Consider the following 17,315-nt stretch of genomic DNA (forward strand, 5'->3'; position numbering starts at 1 on the left):
AGGGAGGGAGGGAGGGAGGGAGGGAGGGAGGGAGGGAGGCAGGCAGGCAGGCAGGGAGGCAGAATTTTGTGTGATGGCTGCTCCCCAGTAACCCAGTGGCATTCTCCTGTGAAGAACAGCCTCATCCTCCTCTAGAATTTCCCAAAGATCTGCTTTAGAAACACCAATCCATATCATCTCAGGTAAACCATACCTGTCCAAGTGTGAAAGGACTGAGGAAAGAGAAAGGGCAGGAATGTCTAACTTTCTGACAAAATGTTTCATTGCTTTTCATTTTAAACTCAGATGCTGAATCTCTAACATGCTTTAAGTTAGTTCTACAAGTATTTAACCCTCCAGTATGAGTCAGAAGAATCAAAGTAAGAAGAACCTATCAAATTAGCCAGAGGCTACAAGAACTCCAAAGAACAAGAACTCTGTTGAACACCTTGAGTTTATCTACTGAGTAATCCAGTACCTCAGGAGAGGTAATACAGCCTCACTGAACTCAGACTGGAATTCAATTCCTCCCTCTGACACACACCAGCTGTGTGCCCCTGATTGTCAATTAACCTTTCAGGGCTCTAAGTAACTAAGACAAGGGTTCTTAGGCTGGGCTCTGTGACCTTGCTTGCTTGCCTTAAAGTTAGACTATCTGTATTTGAAAAAAAAATTGGGTTTCCTCAGAAATCTTATCTTATTCATTTAAAACGATACTGAGAAGAGGTCCAGAGGCTTTATGTGACTGGCAAAGATGTTCCTGTTTCCAAAATTTCCTACGGTTATTTATAGAGAAGGGGAAGGGAATAACATCCATATAGCACCTATGTGCTGAAATCTTATCTTATTAGGTCCTCACAACAACTCTGGACAACATGTGCCATCATTATCCTCATTTTTCAGCTGTGCCCAAGGTCACACAGCTGGTAAGTCTAGGGCCACACTGGAACTCAGATTTTCTTGACTCTGGGTCCAGTGCTCTACCTACCGTGCCACCAGCTGCCTGAGAAGACAACCCACATCGATGGACAGTCTTTTTCATCCAGGAGTTCCCTATAACAACAAAATCACAGGCCCAACACCTCCCTACCTCTTAGCTCAACATTATCTTACATGTGGAGTAATCTTTCTTTTTTTTTCCCCAAAGTATTTCTCATTCAAATTATCTCAAAAACGAACCTCATCCAACATACACAATACATATTTTTTTTCTCTTTTGGTTTATACATTTCTAGCTTTTCTTGACATATTCTGCACTATTTAGAGCTCACATTTCCTTTTTGCCAATCAGATTAAATCACTGAGTGTTCCCAAGGCTGACTCTTCTGTGCCCCATTTTCAGCCTTTATCTTTGCCACTCCCCATTCATTAGATATCAGACATCCACTTCTTTCATTTATATGCAGCTTAGACTGTGCCTTTTCCAGGAGGTTTTATCCTTGAGTTCACAAAGGAGACAATGTATGTTTGCTCACATCAAGTACATGCCTGTTTATCCAAGAACAGTAAGCTTCTATTACTTGAATGGTCTGGGAATGAAGAGTTCTGTTAATTGTGTAAATGTTTAAGGTTAAGAAACTACAAGAAATGCATGGATTATGAGCTACAAAGAATTGTAATATAAGAGAATACACTCAACACCCAATACAAAACCAAATTACATTCAGTATTTCTTTGATAATTTAGAGAGTATTTGAAGATTCTACATCACCTCAGTTATATTAGCAACCTGAATGACAATGCTAACATTGTGTAGGTGGGAAAAGATTAAATTGAATCTGAACAGACCAATGACACACTTTAGAAGTAATTTTTAAAAATAAAATAAACCCCTTGACCCTTTCTCATAAAAGTACAATGTAGAATATGGAACAACAACAAAAAAAAACCAACCAAAATTCAGGTGAAGTATTTCTAGATAAACAGAAATTTAATGTATTACTTTGTAGCCAATATACAGGGTATCCCAAAAACTCTTACTGCAGTTTTACCTATTAAAGATTTTAAATTAAACTTTTAAGTTGCTGAAGCTTAAAACTGCACAAAGACTCCTAGAACACTCTGTATTATGTATTATGAAGATTAGACTGTAAGCCTCATTGAGTCCCAAGCATAGTTTTTCAGCTCTCTCTTCACCCCAAACAGCCAGGCAGTTTCTGGTCTCTGTGGACACAATAATAAATAAGAACTTATATCTGATGATTTGAGTTCACTAATAAAATTTAGCCTGGACTACCCTTTGCTATGGAAACATGAATGCACTTGATTTTAAATTTATTTTTCTTCTTTAGCAAGGATAAGGTCTAGGGAGAAAAATGGCAAATACTAATACCCAAACTAATTTTTTGCCTAGATATTTTGGGACAATTTTAATTTCAATGCTATATTCCAGTCCAACAAACATTCATAAGAACCTACCATGTGCAAAGCACTGTACTAGATGTTAGATATAAAAGGTAAAATGAAAATCTGTCCCTTCCCTCAAGAAATTTATGTTCTCCTGAGGGGGATACAAAATCAGGATACAAAAGTATTTGTATGAGATTGTTTAAAGGAAGAAGACAACTAGCACCTCGGGCAAGCAGGAAGGGCTTTGGTGAGAAGCAGCACATGGGGGAACTTTGAAAGAAGGGAGGCATCGGAAGATGCTGAGGTGATGACAGAGTATATTCCATGAATTGGGGGAGGGGAAGAAGGTTTCGCCTGTAAAAAGGCCCAGACACAATTTGGGAATTTGGGGGAACAACAAGCAGACTTATTTGGCAGCAATGTACCATGTGCAACAAGGAATAACATGAAATAAGCTTGAAAAGAATGAAAGACTGAAACCAGTCTGTAGGGAGTGTCAAATCGCCCACTAAGGTATTTCATGCTAAAGGTAAATAAAGGCATTGAAGCTCTTAAACAAGGGAATAATATGGTCAGAATTGTGCTCTAGGATAATTTTGGCGGCCAGGCGATAAAATGGAAAATTGTGAGACAAAGACAGGAGTCCAATTAGGAGACTATTCAATACTCTAGATGGGAGGTAATCAGGGTCTGACCTAGGCCATGTGAATGGAAATAATAAAAGAGATTCAAAAAGATATTATAGAGGTAGAATTCTTAAGACTTGCCAACAGATCTGATGTGCAGATAAGGGAAAGGTAAGAGGCAAGAATGACTCTAGAGGATCAAAAAGACTGTGGCATCCTTATTAGAAACTGGGAAACAGAGGGATGGATTTGAACATTAATATTTTGGACATGTGGAGTCTGAACTGCCTATGGAACATCCAGTTGGCATGTAGTGAAGACAGTGAGCAGACAGATTACTGGGAAATACACAGATCTGGGAGCTGACTGTAATGGGTTCATTAAAAGAAATTGTAGGGATAAAATGGAGAAGGGTCTAAGACAGGGTTTCAGTAGACACTTAATGATTGGAGGGCTGGTTATTAAGACGATCAAACAAAGGTGACTGTGGAGTGGGGAAATAGGAGGAGAACAAGGACAAAGCAAAGTCATGAAAACCAAGAGACTAATCAGGAACAAGAGACTCAACAGTTAAAATCTCAGGAGAAAAAAAAGGACTTAGAGGAAGATAGTCAACAGTGTCAAATACAACAGAGGGGTCTAGAGGGATCAGGATTGAGAAAAGTAATTCAAAGATTGCCCATAACCTTGGAATAAGTGGAATCAGTTGAGGGTTAAGGTCAGAAAACAGACTGGAGGAGGTTGAGGAACGAGTGGGAAGAGAGTTATGTGGAGGCAAGAAGGGCCAATGATGACTTCCTCTACGAGTCTAGATGTGAAAGACAGAAGATATAGGGCAACATTTTGACGAAATAGTAGGATTTTATTTGAGGATTGGGGAGACCTAATTAAGCATCTTTGTAAGCAGCTTTGAAAGAAATAGCATATAAGGAAAAAATCAAGATAAAGAGGCAGGAATAATCAATGGAATGAGCTTCCAGAGGAGACTCGTGGAATGGGATCAATCACCAAACTGGTTGGAATATCATCCACTTTCACCTCTGATTCTTTATATAACCCACAATTTCAGTTAGAGTTCCATAAAAATAGAAACTTTATAAATGACAAGATTGGAAGCTGAATCTGATCAAGTTTTTGTATCAATGTTACCTTTATAAAATACTCTAAATATAAAATAGATACAGTGATAACCTCCATAATCATACCTCCCAGCCAGCTGCCTCCACATAGGAAGTATCCAGTGCCTATACCAACAATTATTTAGTTTCTTTTAATATTAAGACTAGTATTTGAACTACATAAATAAATTTTATACATATTTATATTGCTTGTCCAAATAATGTTCTCTTCTTGATGGTCTTCCTGAAAGAGCATGTTCCTACCATGTCATTTATCTCAGACCAGTTTGAGAGAAAACAAGTGCTTATTGACTGGGCTTTTCTACCTGCTGCTGCAGTCTCTGTGGTCTCAATTTGTACTTGAAGAAACCAGATTAACAAGAGTAATTAACTGAACACTGTCATATACTGAACTTGATCCCAAAAGAGACAAAAAGCTCTCAGGGAAGGAATTAACTGATTTTGGCCAAAGTATCATTTAATGTAGAGGATGATGTATGGTCCAAAAGATAAATCAGAAAACTATTATATTTGATCATTCATTTGAGGGAAGAAAAAAAAAGCATGAAGTCTATATAGAAACCAAATGGTATATACTGTGGAAACAAGAGCTAAATGCAATAAAAGGAAAAGCAAGGAAAGGTAAAATTACAGCATACAATTACATTCATGAACAACACCAAAGTGTAGATTTCAAACCCACAAAAAAATAAAACAAAAACATGGCTTTGTAATATACCAAAAATGTAAATTTTTGGCACTGAAAAACTTAAAAAGTATTTACAAAAAGTGTTAACCATTGATACAAATAGTACTGTGCACCATATCGCAAGAATGCATCAAATATACTTTATAATCCTTCAGTGAAACACACAAACATCTGTTGCATCTGGTTTAAATATGATTAATTGGTCTTGCCCTCAAAGAAATTAAGTATAATATATTAAAAAAAAAAAACCTTAAACAATAATGAGAAATAAATAACAAGACAAAACTAGGAGACATCATAAGTCAAATGTGATCCTGGGGACGGCCAGGTAGCACAGTGAGTGGGAGTACCAGCCCCAGAGTCGGGATGACCTGGGATTGAATCCGAGCTCAGACACTTAGCACCTACCCAGAAACACCTAGCCATGTAACCTTGAGCAAGTTACTTCACCCCAATTGCTGAAAAAAAAATATGATCCTGAATTAGCAGGATTCCATTTCATTCCTTTCCATGTAACATTTTAAAAGTGCATTATTGCTCTAAGTAACTCAAAAATTAATTCAAGCTCTATTTGCGATGGTGCACACTATTCAACTTTAATGCCATGATTTGTTTTAATTTTGGATGATTTTACAACCGTCTCAGAACAGTAAAGCAGGTCATTTATTTGAATCTGACAGTGCTAGACGAAACACAGAATCACAATGTTTTCAGACTATCTATCTGTAAATATTAACTTATCAGGTGCCACTTTAAATTTGAGCAACTAGTCCAGGGACCAACTGTGGCAAGGAGTAAGCCACCTCAAGAGCAGCAGTGTTGTGATATAATCAGAAGACAAAAGGAAAGCTGCCCATAAGGGTGGCTCATGGGCTCTTTTTGGAGAGGTGATAAAAGGGGGGCCAGAGAGAGGCTGAGACGGTAAAGGGGCTTGATTAGGCACTTAAATGCAACAAGAAACAGTATTTCATGGATACCTGGTCATATCATACTATAGTCCTCATGACAAGCATCTATAAAAAGACCACCAAGAAGATAATTACAAAGAGGAAGACTTGAAAAAAAAAACCTTAATATTCAGTGACTTCAATACAAAGGTTTGCCTATGAGAGGACTGCAAAAAAAAAATCAGAAAGCATGCTTGGGAGTACAAAGATGAGAGAGCAAAGCTTATGGATTATCAGAAGTCTTATACCTATTTGCCATGAACACTTTCTTCAAGAAGAGAGTCAAAGAAAGATGGTATTCAGAGAAAACTGAGTTTGAACCCAGATTGAAGCAAACTACCTGGTCTTTTTCTTTTTCTTATTTGGTTTTGCTTCCTCTTTCCCATTTTTCATTCCATCTGATACAATCCTTCTTTATAACCTGACTAATGTCTAATGTGAAAGTATTTGCAGATCCTATACTCGATTGTATGCCGCCATGGCGGGGGGGGGGGGAAGAGGAGTAGGTAGGGGGTTGAGAAAATTTGAAACTCAAGGAATTGTGAAAATAAATCTTGTAAACTACAAGTAAACAAATTAACAAAGACCAAAAAAAATTTTTTTTAAAAGATGGTAAATACCAAGTAACTCACAAAAAATGAAGACAGTTCTATCAACAGGAACCAACCACAGGAGTCATTTCCTAACCAGCTGTCTGTATACAGATTACCATGCATCTGACACAAGAGAGCAAAATTAATACTAAATTAGAATACTAAAAATAAGACCCAGACTGCCACTGAGTTAACTTGTTTAAATCTATGGCCTAGTTAAACTACTGCTGACTCCAAAAACTGGGAAACCAATGAGCAAACATCATCAACACTGATTATCTCTAGATTTTCTTAGGAGTTTTAACTGACTAAAAAGAAGACAAAAAAAAAAGGCCTAAAAACGTCCTGAGTCACTATATACATACTCAATGATACCCGGACAAAGAGAAATATTGCAATCAAGAGCGATAATGGTTTATATTGATTTATGCATTCAAAGAGCATTTCTTAAGCACCTACTACATTCTAGACATAGTACTGGGTGCGGAAGATGCCAAGAAAAAAAGAAAGGCCTGCCCTCAAGGAGCTTACATTCCTTCGGATATTAAAAAAGGAGATAAACAGACAGTACAAAGTAATGGGTGAGGAAGAAGCATTATCAGGTTGTAAAAGGTAGCACCTGAGCAGGGCCTTCAAAGGCACTAGTGATTCCAAGAGGAGGCAATAAAAGAGTAGGGAAAGCATCTGTGGAACGTGGAACATGCAACATGAAACAGAGACCAGCAAGATCTGGCTCATGTGAAGAATCTTATAGATCAAGAGGGTAGCAGAATATTAGCAAATATCACCCTATAAAATAATAAGTACTGGAGGGAAAAAACAGATTTGAAAAACACTTAGTGAGAAATCCACCTAAACCATATCTCGAGAGCATTTAAGACAGAGACCAGAAAAAAAACAACTAATAAAGAAAGTGGAAAAAAATCTGCAAAGGTTTTTCTAATAAGTGCTTTTCTCTATCAACAACAACTGAGCTAACACACAGGGAACAAAAGAGTTCCCAACATGCTACATGAAGCAAGAAATCACTAAAGAAGACAAAGATGGGAAAAGTGCTAGACTAGCCCAAGCACAGAGAGAGGAAGTCCTTGCTGGGGGTAGGCATAATTTCAAGGGAGACTCTGAAAAATCAGTTCTCAAGATACAAGACAGAGAAAGGATACCAACTGCTCAGAAATAATCATTTATCTCTTCATTACAGAAAAAAAGCAACTGAGTATATCAATAACTACTTGACCCATACAGCTACTTTCCTATCCATAATCTTAATTAGAATGAGCTACTGTAAGCATCCTTGAGAAAGGTATGAACAAGGAACAGGAAGACTTGCAAAGGATTTTCTACAGCAGACCTCATTTTTACAGACACACAATTCATTAAAAAGTGCAGAGAATGTGCTTCGGGTTTTTTTAATTATTTATATAAAAATCATTTGATTTGGCAGAAAAAAAAATACTGCCTTAAAGGCTCTCTTCTAGAAGTTATCTCTACACATATTTCAAATTTTGTAAATTTTTTCCCCTCTACTGCCTCTTATTGTATTAAGGAAGAGATATTGTTGATAACCTTCCACTTTACTTACTTTAACCTTTAAGATTCTTTAAAAGATGCGATAGAGATAACTTCAAATATTTATATCAAGACAGACTTTAAAGAGGGCTGGAATCAAAAGAAGAATGAGCCAGACTGCTTTAAGTAAAATGAGAAAATGCCTTTAATGACCCCAAGTAAAAGGCCAGTCTATCAATATTCTTCCAGTGATACTCTATAGCAGCATGTCATGGAACACCAGAGTTTCCAAAGTATTGAAGGAAGAGGTCACCCAAAAGGCTATGGAGAGAAACACAGTAGGCATGAAAGGACTGCAATGTCTACAGAGGAAAAGTAGTGTGAAAAATATCACAAGAGAGCTGCATCAATGAAATATGTGGGTCAGTCATGTATTGGGACCAAGGGATAACTGATGGACAGCCCCACTCTGCATGCTCTAATGGTGTCTACACAATGTTGATACATCTACAAGAAGATCCAGAGCAAATATGGAAGGACATTTCTCCTCACATGGACAGGTGTCACATAAGAGTCACATAGGATAAAGATAGGTAGAGATTTGTAGTCTGTAACAAGCACCCATATATTAGTGAGGTTTAGAGCTGCAGCCTAAGGATTCAGAAGCAAAATACTACCCACCCACTTGTAAGACTGGAAGTCTATACGAACCAAAGATGTAGCTTTCAACTTATAACAGTTCATCATGGGCTGAAGGGATGAATAAAGAACTATAACGGAGGGCGGCTAGGTGGCACAGTGAGTAAGAGCTCCAGCCCCGGAGTCGGAGGACCAGAGTTCAGTTCAGGCCTCAGACACTTAACACCCACACAGAAAAACTAGCTGTGTAACCTTGGGCAAGTTACTTAACCCCAATTGCCCTCCAAAAGGCAAAAAAAAAAAAAAAGAACTATAAGTAGCATTATTTTTGGTGGTAATAGCTAGGCATCAGTCATGTCCAACTCTTCATGACCCCATGTGGGGTTTTCTTGGCAAAGATAGTGGAGAAGATTGTCATTTCCTTCTCTGGCTCATTTTACAGAAAAGGAAACAGAGGAAAACAGGGTTAAGTGACTTGCCCATGGTCTCATAGTAAATGCTGAGGTTAGACTGGAACTCAGGAAGATGAGTCTTCTCGAATCCAGGCTGGGTACTCTACCCACTGAGCAACCTAGTGGCCCCATCTAGCATTGAGCTAGGGAGAAAAATGGATGTACTGGCCTCAAAGAACAGACTGAACAATTTTATAAGAAGAAATTCCTTATTAGGTTTTAGTTTGCTTAAAATCGATCAGTGATACTGTCCTGGCCAACAATGATTTAGCAATAACATAGATATGTTTCTATCTACTGGTAATAGAGATGTTGAGATGTTATGCTTTTGTGGTGAGTACCAGTAAATAACAACGATGATCCTCATCAGCTCCTATGCTTTATATTTGGAAGAGGCCTCACTGACTATCTAAAAGAATTTCCTCATTTTGAGGCATTCAGTCATTGTAGCAGTGTCTGACCCTGTCTGGGGTTTTCTTGGCAAAGATATTGGAGTTTTGGCCATTCCTTCTCCAGTGGATCCATTTTCTCAAGCAGTCTAATGATTTGCCCAGGATCACATAGCTACAAAGTGTCTGAGACTGGATTTGAATTCGAGTCTTCCTGACTCCAGGTCAGGTGCTTTATCTACCAGCCACCAGCTGCCCCTCATTTTACAGATGAAGAAACTCAAGCACAGAAAGGGGAGGTGACATACACAAAGTCACAAAGGAAGCATGATGCCAAGTCAAAACTCAAACCAGTTAAAGAACTACAGTTGTTGAGCCTGGTGGAAGGGAAGAGCCAGAGACACATGACAGCTTCTTCCAGTACATGAAGGGCAGTCACACTGAGGAGGGATTAGACATGCTCTGTTTATCCCCAGAGAGTAGCATCAGGAGCACCTGGAGGCCTAATATCAGAAAAGGCTTCTTCATAATCAGAACAGCCCCAAAATGGAACAAGCTTCCTTGAGAGGGGGGAATTTTTCTTCTTTGAGGTCTTCACGTGTTAAAGCGGGGATTCTCTGAAGGCGTCAGGTAGAGCAGGTGGTTCCTGAGGTCCGTGATTCCAGCTCTCCTGACTCCAAACCCAAGACTCCTTCCCAACCACCATGGGTCCTCAATGAGAAGTATGACCATGCATGCATGCATACACGCATACACACACACACACAATTAATGAGGTGAACCCTAATCTGTAGCTTGGTTTCTGCATGTGTTATAGTGGAAAGAGCTGAGCTTGGAGTCAGAAGACCTCAGCTCTCATCCCATCTCTAATACTAATGATCTGGGTGACCTGGGGGAAGTAGCACTTCCTCCACAGACTTCATTCTCTCCATTTATAAAAATAAGTCTGTCCTTTCCATTTCTAAATTTCATCTCCATTTCACAGATAACAATATCACAAAGGTAAGCATGAAGGAGTGAGGGGCAAGAGAACCCAAGATACATAATTATGGCATAGGCTGTAAAGAGTTAGCATCTTATATTCAATAGTTTAAACAAAGCTACAGGAGAATTACCTAGCAGGGACCACTTAGAACACCTCTGAGAGCTAAGGGCCATATATATTGGTCAATCTCCATTATACACAGGGAGTCCCCAGGTCAAACTGCATGGCCTACTCTTGGAGCTTAGACCCAACTAGGTAAATATAAGCTCCTGGAGAGCAAGGACTGGATTACTTCTGTACTTATATCCCCACTGGCTAGCACACAATAAGCACTTAATAAATGCCTGCTGACTGCCTAAGGCCAGAGCAGCAACACTCCTATCCTGAAAAGCAGCTGGTCTCCTCTGAGTTACCCATCGTAAGAGTCAGTTCAAGGCCGCTGTGAATTAGAGTCCTCATCTCTGTTCAATTCAGTAAATCGTTGCTAAGCACCTACTAAGTACAGGGCACTAGGCTAGAGTCAGAATCTTTCTGAGCTACACAGGTCATAAAAGCCCACCTCCCCAAGGCCATAGGAAAATAAAAATGTATTCTAATCCAAAAAAATGAGCTGTGCACCTCAGTCACTCAAGCCAAGCTCTATAACCTTCCCCCTACCTCAAATCATCAGGTTACTCCTACACAGCCTCTCCTGGGGGTTTGGGGGGAAAATGTCATCAGTTGGTCTAGCACCATGTGGGGGAACAACATCCTAGCATCTTGCACAGAAGCAACTGGCCTAACTTTCAGCTTTTCCTTAACAACCAGCCCCATTTTTTCCCCTCCATATCTTGGAATAGTACAGGCTCACTTCAGTCACTTTCATTTAGTTGTGGTTTACACTGAATACACGAGTATTAAAGACCTAAGTTTCTGTTGATGAGTGAAAGAACAGAACAAAGTTTCTAAGATATCAAGGGACGTTTTACACCTTACAAATGAAAAAAGCCTTCACTTAACCACTATGGCAACCCATGGTGATCAGGCCTTCATAGACCCGAACGCTCACTTGATTTCATGCTAACCCTGACTAGCAAATAGCTGACCAAAGTGTCATTATGTAATTTACAAAGCCAGGAAGAGCCAGTCAAAACTTTTAAGAGGCCAGCAAAAGGTTTCTACTCATAAAAAAACCCCCAAAAGCGTTCTAACCAGGAACATAGAGAACCTGGGTCTACATATTAAGGAAAATGAATGATATGAATCTAAGCTAGATATCAAATGCTATATATCAAAAGCTATATCTCAAAGAAAAGTAGTGCCCCTAAAAACTATCTCTGTTGGGAATAATGATCATCAGCATTTCTCTTCTTTAATTTTTTTAAAAAATCATTTGGAAAAGGGAATATTACCTGAGGGCAGAGAATTCAGACAAAATGCCCCTACTCCTGATGAAAGCAAGTGGTCAGTTGCCAGGGTTTCTTAGATTCCTCTGGTTCTCAGGAGTGGGAAATGCACGGCAAACAGATCTCCACCACAGCCAGCAGGGGTCGCTGCAGGGAACGGGACACGGGGGACACACAAAGGAGCAAATTTAAAGGGAAGGGAGAAGAGGAATGATACAAGGATGAAAAAGAAATTTTAGCTGCGTGCACTAAACACAATTACAGTCATATGCATTGCTCTGTATTACATAGAATAGAAATCTGCTGGGAAATTTAAGCTCCTCTGCTGACTTCAGAGTGGTGGCCAACATGGCCAACAAGCCTTGCCTGCTGCAAATGTGACTCCAGACAAAGGAGAGAAAACATGATGCTTCACAAGTGGGGTTTTCAAACTTGAATCTTGGAGTAGATTCCAACTATAATCACCCAAAGCCCTATTTTGCTGGAAAGGTGAAGGGGAAAGAGAAAGGGATTTTTGAAGAACAATTCAGAAACCAGTACAGAAACAGAGAATGTCAGAACTGGCAGGAGCTCCTTCGGAACCTGTTTCAGGGGCTCATCATCTGAACCAGAATCCCCTTGCCAACCAAGCTCCCAACAGAGATAGGAGCTCTCCCTAGGCATTCTCTTGCTGGAGAGCTTAACTGGTATGAAATGTTTCCTTCCCTAAGCCTCAATGGGCCTCCCTGACAGTTTCACCCATTAGTGAATGGGTGAACTCTACTCAGAGTAAGTCAGATAGATAAAAGAATTAGAATTATCAGACAGGGACAGAAACTGGGCCTGAACCTGTGACTTTAGCACTTGGAGAGGGAACTCCCTCTATCAGTGCAGGTCAGCACCTTCACTAAGACTGAGTCTTTGGGGTCCACTGTAGCTGCAAGCACCCCAGCGTCCCCAGGGTAGCTGCCAGCACAGGTTCTTAGATCTGCTTTGATAAAGGAAAGCAACTCAAAATGGATTAACAAGCTTACTTTAATCAGTCAAACAGGTATCGTTTACCTAGTTCAGGGGAAAAGGTCAGCACCCCAAACTTCAGAATATACAGACAGAATTATCAAGACAGAAACAGATCAAGTAGACAGATTTCAAACTATCCAACCATTACATCCATACAAAATCAACATCTGGGTTTCAAAGGGGGGGGGGGCCCTCTGGACAACGGCTTCCCAGAGTTTCATTTGATCAAATCACAGAACACTTCTCAAAGTGAGCCCCCCAAAACAAAGCTATACATCAGGGCTTACATAGCCTTCTCCTGGCTCAGAGAATGCAACAACCTTATTGACTCACTGGCCAATCAAGAAATATCTACTGAAAAACAAGCCTCCAAGTGCACTTTAGCCTAGGGGCAGGGAAGATCTTGAAAATTTACATTCCATTACATCCACCTAGATCATCAAAAGGCTAAGGGGAGGGGTGGCCAGGTGGCTCTTCGAGTAAGAGCACGGGCTCCAGTGTCAGGATGACCTGGATCAAATCCAGGCTCAGATACTCAGCACCATACCCAGAAATAACTGGCCGTGTAACCTTGAGCAAGTTACTTAACCCCAATTGCTTAAAAAAAAAAAAAAGAAAAAAAAGGCTAAGGGGTTTGCCAACAGACAACCCAATCAGGTTATGCCAGGATCAGGGCTTAAACCCAATGTTTTTTGGCTGAGAGACCAAGCTCTATAGCACAAAGCCACACTCCCCCTTCCAAGTCATTCTAAAATTCCATTTTTTATCTCAAATATCAGGACAGCTACAGCAAAAGTTTATTTTTTTTCAAATTCAGTAAAATCAAAATATATTATACCCACCACTTTATCTCCATTAGCAGCTTGCACAGATTCTTGCACAAAGGCACACAAGTGGAACCTTGACTTTCTTGCCTTTTACTTTTTTAACTCCCTGCCATTTGGCTTTCAACCTCATCATTCCACTGGAATGGTTCTCTCCAAAGGTACCAATGATCTCTTTACTTCCAAATCCAACAACACTTTCTCAATCCTCATTCTTCCTGACCTCTCTGTAACTGTGACACTGTCATTCATTCCTTTTTCTTAATATTGTTTTCTCGCTAGGTTTTGGGGATCCTGCTTTGTCCTGGTTTTCCTACCTGACTGCCCTTCTCAGTCTCCTTTGCTGGGTTTTGATCCAGATCATGCCCTCCAACCATGGTCATCAAACAGGGCTCTGCCCTAGGCCCTCTTCACTTGTCCATAGTCTACACTATTTCATTTGGTGATCTGACCAGCTCCCATGGGGTCAATCAGCATCTCTATGTAGATGATTCTCCTACTTACCCAGCCTTAACCTCTTTTCTGACCTCTAGTCTCCCATCTCTGGTTGTCTATGTCAAAGTGCTTAGCACAGTACCACAGTACATAAGAGGTGCTGGCTGCTAGAATGTTTATTCCTCTCTCCTGTACTGGACATCTCAAACTAAGTGTTTCAGATGAAACTTTACTTCAACATGTCCAAAGTAGACCTCATTATATTCCCTCCTCCCCCAAACCCTACCCTCTTCCTACTTTCCCAATGACTGTTGAGGGTATCCCCATCCTCTCAGTCTCCCAGGCTCACAACTTAGATGTTATTCTTCTCACTCTCTCACCCTATATACAATCTGTTGCCTAGATCTGTTAATTTTACCTTAATTAAATCTCTCACATGAATCTCCTTTCCTCTGACAATGATACCACCCTGTTTGCAGTCTCTCATCATCTCATACCTGAACTACTGTAAAGGCCTGCTGGCTGGTCTGCCTGCCAAAAATCTCTCCCCATGCCAATTCATCCTCCAATCAGATGTCAAAGAATTATTCCTAAAGCATATCACACATATCCCCCATTCAAACTTGAGTGGATTCCTATCACCTCCAGGATAAATATAACATCCTCTGAGTGGCATTTAAAGTCCTTCATAACTTGCCCTCACCTCCCTCTTTCCAGTTTTCTTACACCTTACACCTTTCCTTCCCACATACTCTAAGATGCAGTGACATCAGGCTTCTTGCTGTTCCACAAAAGAGACACTACATTCTAGGCACTTTCACTAGCTGTCCCCCCATGGCTGAGATTTGTTTCCTCCTTACCTCCACTTCCTAGCTTCCTTCAAATCCCAGCAAAAATACCACTTTCCATGGAAAGCCTTTCCCAATTCTTCCTAAATTCTGGTTCCTTCCTTCTGGTGAATATCTTCCATTAAATCTACACAGATCTTGTTTATACATAGATATTTGCACATAGACAGTGACCTCCGTGAGATCAAGAACTGTCTTTTGTCTTTCTTTGTCTCCCCAGAATTTAACACACACATTTATTGACTGACACAGGTACATACTAAATATTCAAGTGGCATGAATTTCTAACCCTTCTTCATCAAAAATTATCAAATCAACATGCTGGAATTTTTATACTCCTGGAGAAATTACTGCCTGTCTGGGCACATCTCTTGAGTTCAGGAGTTCTAAGTTTCAATGGGTTAAAGTGATCAGGTGTCCATGCAAAGTTTGGAATTAATGGAGTAAGCCCCTGGGAACAGGGGGACAACAGGCCATTGCCTAAGGAGGAACAAACCTGCCCACGTTGGAAGTAGCAGATCAAAGTTTTCATGCTAATCAAAGGGGGACTGGACTGTAAGTGGCCCCTGTATGTCTAGCCTAGGTGAGACAAGGACGATCAATCTTTTAAAAAAAAATTAAGCTGTGATTTCATATAGCAAAAGAAAAGCAGGATTTAATTTCTAGAAATGCACTGCCCACCTTGATGAAATGGATCTATTCCATAATTAGAGGATGTCACTATAAGGAAACACTTACTGTTAGTGTTAAATGGAGGTTAGTTATTTTCACAAAAGAAAAACAATATTAAAATGGCCATTGTATATATAAATCCCAAGTCTAGATAAATAACTGGTGTGAAAACCTTCAGTATTAAATGCTATAACCACCTTAAAAAAAAAACCTGTCACTTTAGCCAGAGGAACTTGAAAAATAAAAAGCATGAAACTACAGGAGTTAATTTAGTATTACTACAATCTGTAGAGCAACAGTTACATTCATTTTTCTTCACCTAGTCTTACCTTAAAGGTTCAATGCACACACCAAAGAAAGCCTGAAAATGGCAATAATAGCTCATAATTATAAAGTATTTTCAGGTTTACAAAGCTCTTTCCTCACAACAGCCCTGTGGTGTAAGTAGCATCAATAATATTGTTGTTCTTATATTATTCCCATTTTTAAAATTATCAAATTGAAGATAAGCACCTTGGCCAGTGTCACAAAGTTAAGCATCAGAAAGGAGATGTTAAACTGGCTCCAAGCCTAGTACTGCTTTTCCACTCAACCAAACCAGCTCCTGCTTAGCACCTAGTAATCTATTTAACAAATTCAACAAACTTAGAGGCAGATAACAAAGAATAGAGGAATGAGGGAAAAGAGATAAAGTCTTAGCCCTCAATCTAACAGGGACAGTGTGTAGGAGATGCCAAAAGAGAAAATCAAGTTGAGAAGTATCACATATTATATCACATCTTACTAGCAGAGAAGTTAGGGAAAAAAAGGAAAAATTTCAACAAGTGTGAGTCAAGGAGGAATCCCTTCCATACATGGAGGACAAGTACAAACAGAAAGGTAAGGCAGGCAAGATATGATCTTTCGCTAATTATCACCAAACACTTCAATGGCGAAATTGAGTTTCGATGTCTTTTTAATCAGAGATAAAGACCACATATTTAGAGGTCTCAGAGATCATCTACTACAAATTCCTCATTTTAGAAATGAGTAAACTGAGTCACACAGAATATAAGTGACTTGCCCATAATTTGAATCTAGATCCTCTCACTCAAAATCCAGTACTAAACTGATTTCAAAATTCTTTGTGGCCTTTAAGAAAAAATATTAGCTGCAAACAATCATCCCATGAAATTGTGGGAATGAGATTGAAATATATTCTTTTGATAATCTTGAGGCAGTATAGTGTCAATAGAAGGCGGCCGTGGAGTGAGGAAGCCCTGAGTTCAAGTCCTATCTGTGATATATACTAGCTGTCTGCCCATAGGTACATTATTGAACCTCAGTGGGCCAGAAAGATAGGTAGGGCTAGAAAATACAGAGAAGTTGCTTGTCTATAGTGATGGAAGCTAACTAGGGAGGAAGGAAGGAAGGAAGGAAGGAAGGAAGGAAGGAAGGAAGGAAGGAAGGAAGGAAGGAAGGAAGGAAGGAAGGAAGGAAGGAAGGAAGGAAGGAGAGGAAAAGAGAGAAAGGGAGAAAGGGAGAGAGAAAGGGAAGGAAAGGGAGAGAGAAAGGGAAGGAAAGGGAGAGAGAAAGGGAAGGGGAGAGAGAAAGGGAAGGGAAGGGAGAGAGAAAGGGAAGGGAAGGGAGAGAGAAAGGGAAGGGAAGGGAGAGAGAAAGGAAAGGAAAGGGAGAGAGAAAGGAAAGGAAAGGGAGAGAGAAAGGGAAGGGAAGGGAGAGAGAAAGGGAAGGAAAGGGAGAGAGAAAGGGAAGGAAAGGGAGAGAGAAAGGGAAGGGAAGGGAGAGAGAAAGGGAAGGGAAGGGAGAGAGAAAGGGAAGGGAAGGGAGAGAGAAAGGGAAGGAAAGGGAGAGAGAAAG

General features: G+C 39.9%; 1 protein-coding gene across 1 annotated transcript in view; it reads right to left on the bottom strand.

Moving 5' to 3' along the window:
• Nucleotides 1–17,315, bottom strand: part of BLTP3B (bridge-like lipid transfer protein family member 3B) — a 76,693-nt gene that overhangs the window by 47,633 nt on the left and 11,745 nt on the right. The gene's annotated exons all lie outside the window — the stretch shown is intronic.

This window comes from Petaurus breviceps, unplaced genomic scaffold, assembly GCF_028583685.1.
Source record: "Petaurus breviceps papuanus isolate PSGF00001 unplaced genomic scaffold, PetGlider_PUasm1.0 225, whole genome shotgun sequence".
Lineage (NCBI taxonomy): Eukaryota > Metazoa > Chordata > Mammalia > Diprotodontia > Petauridae > Petaurus > Petaurus breviceps.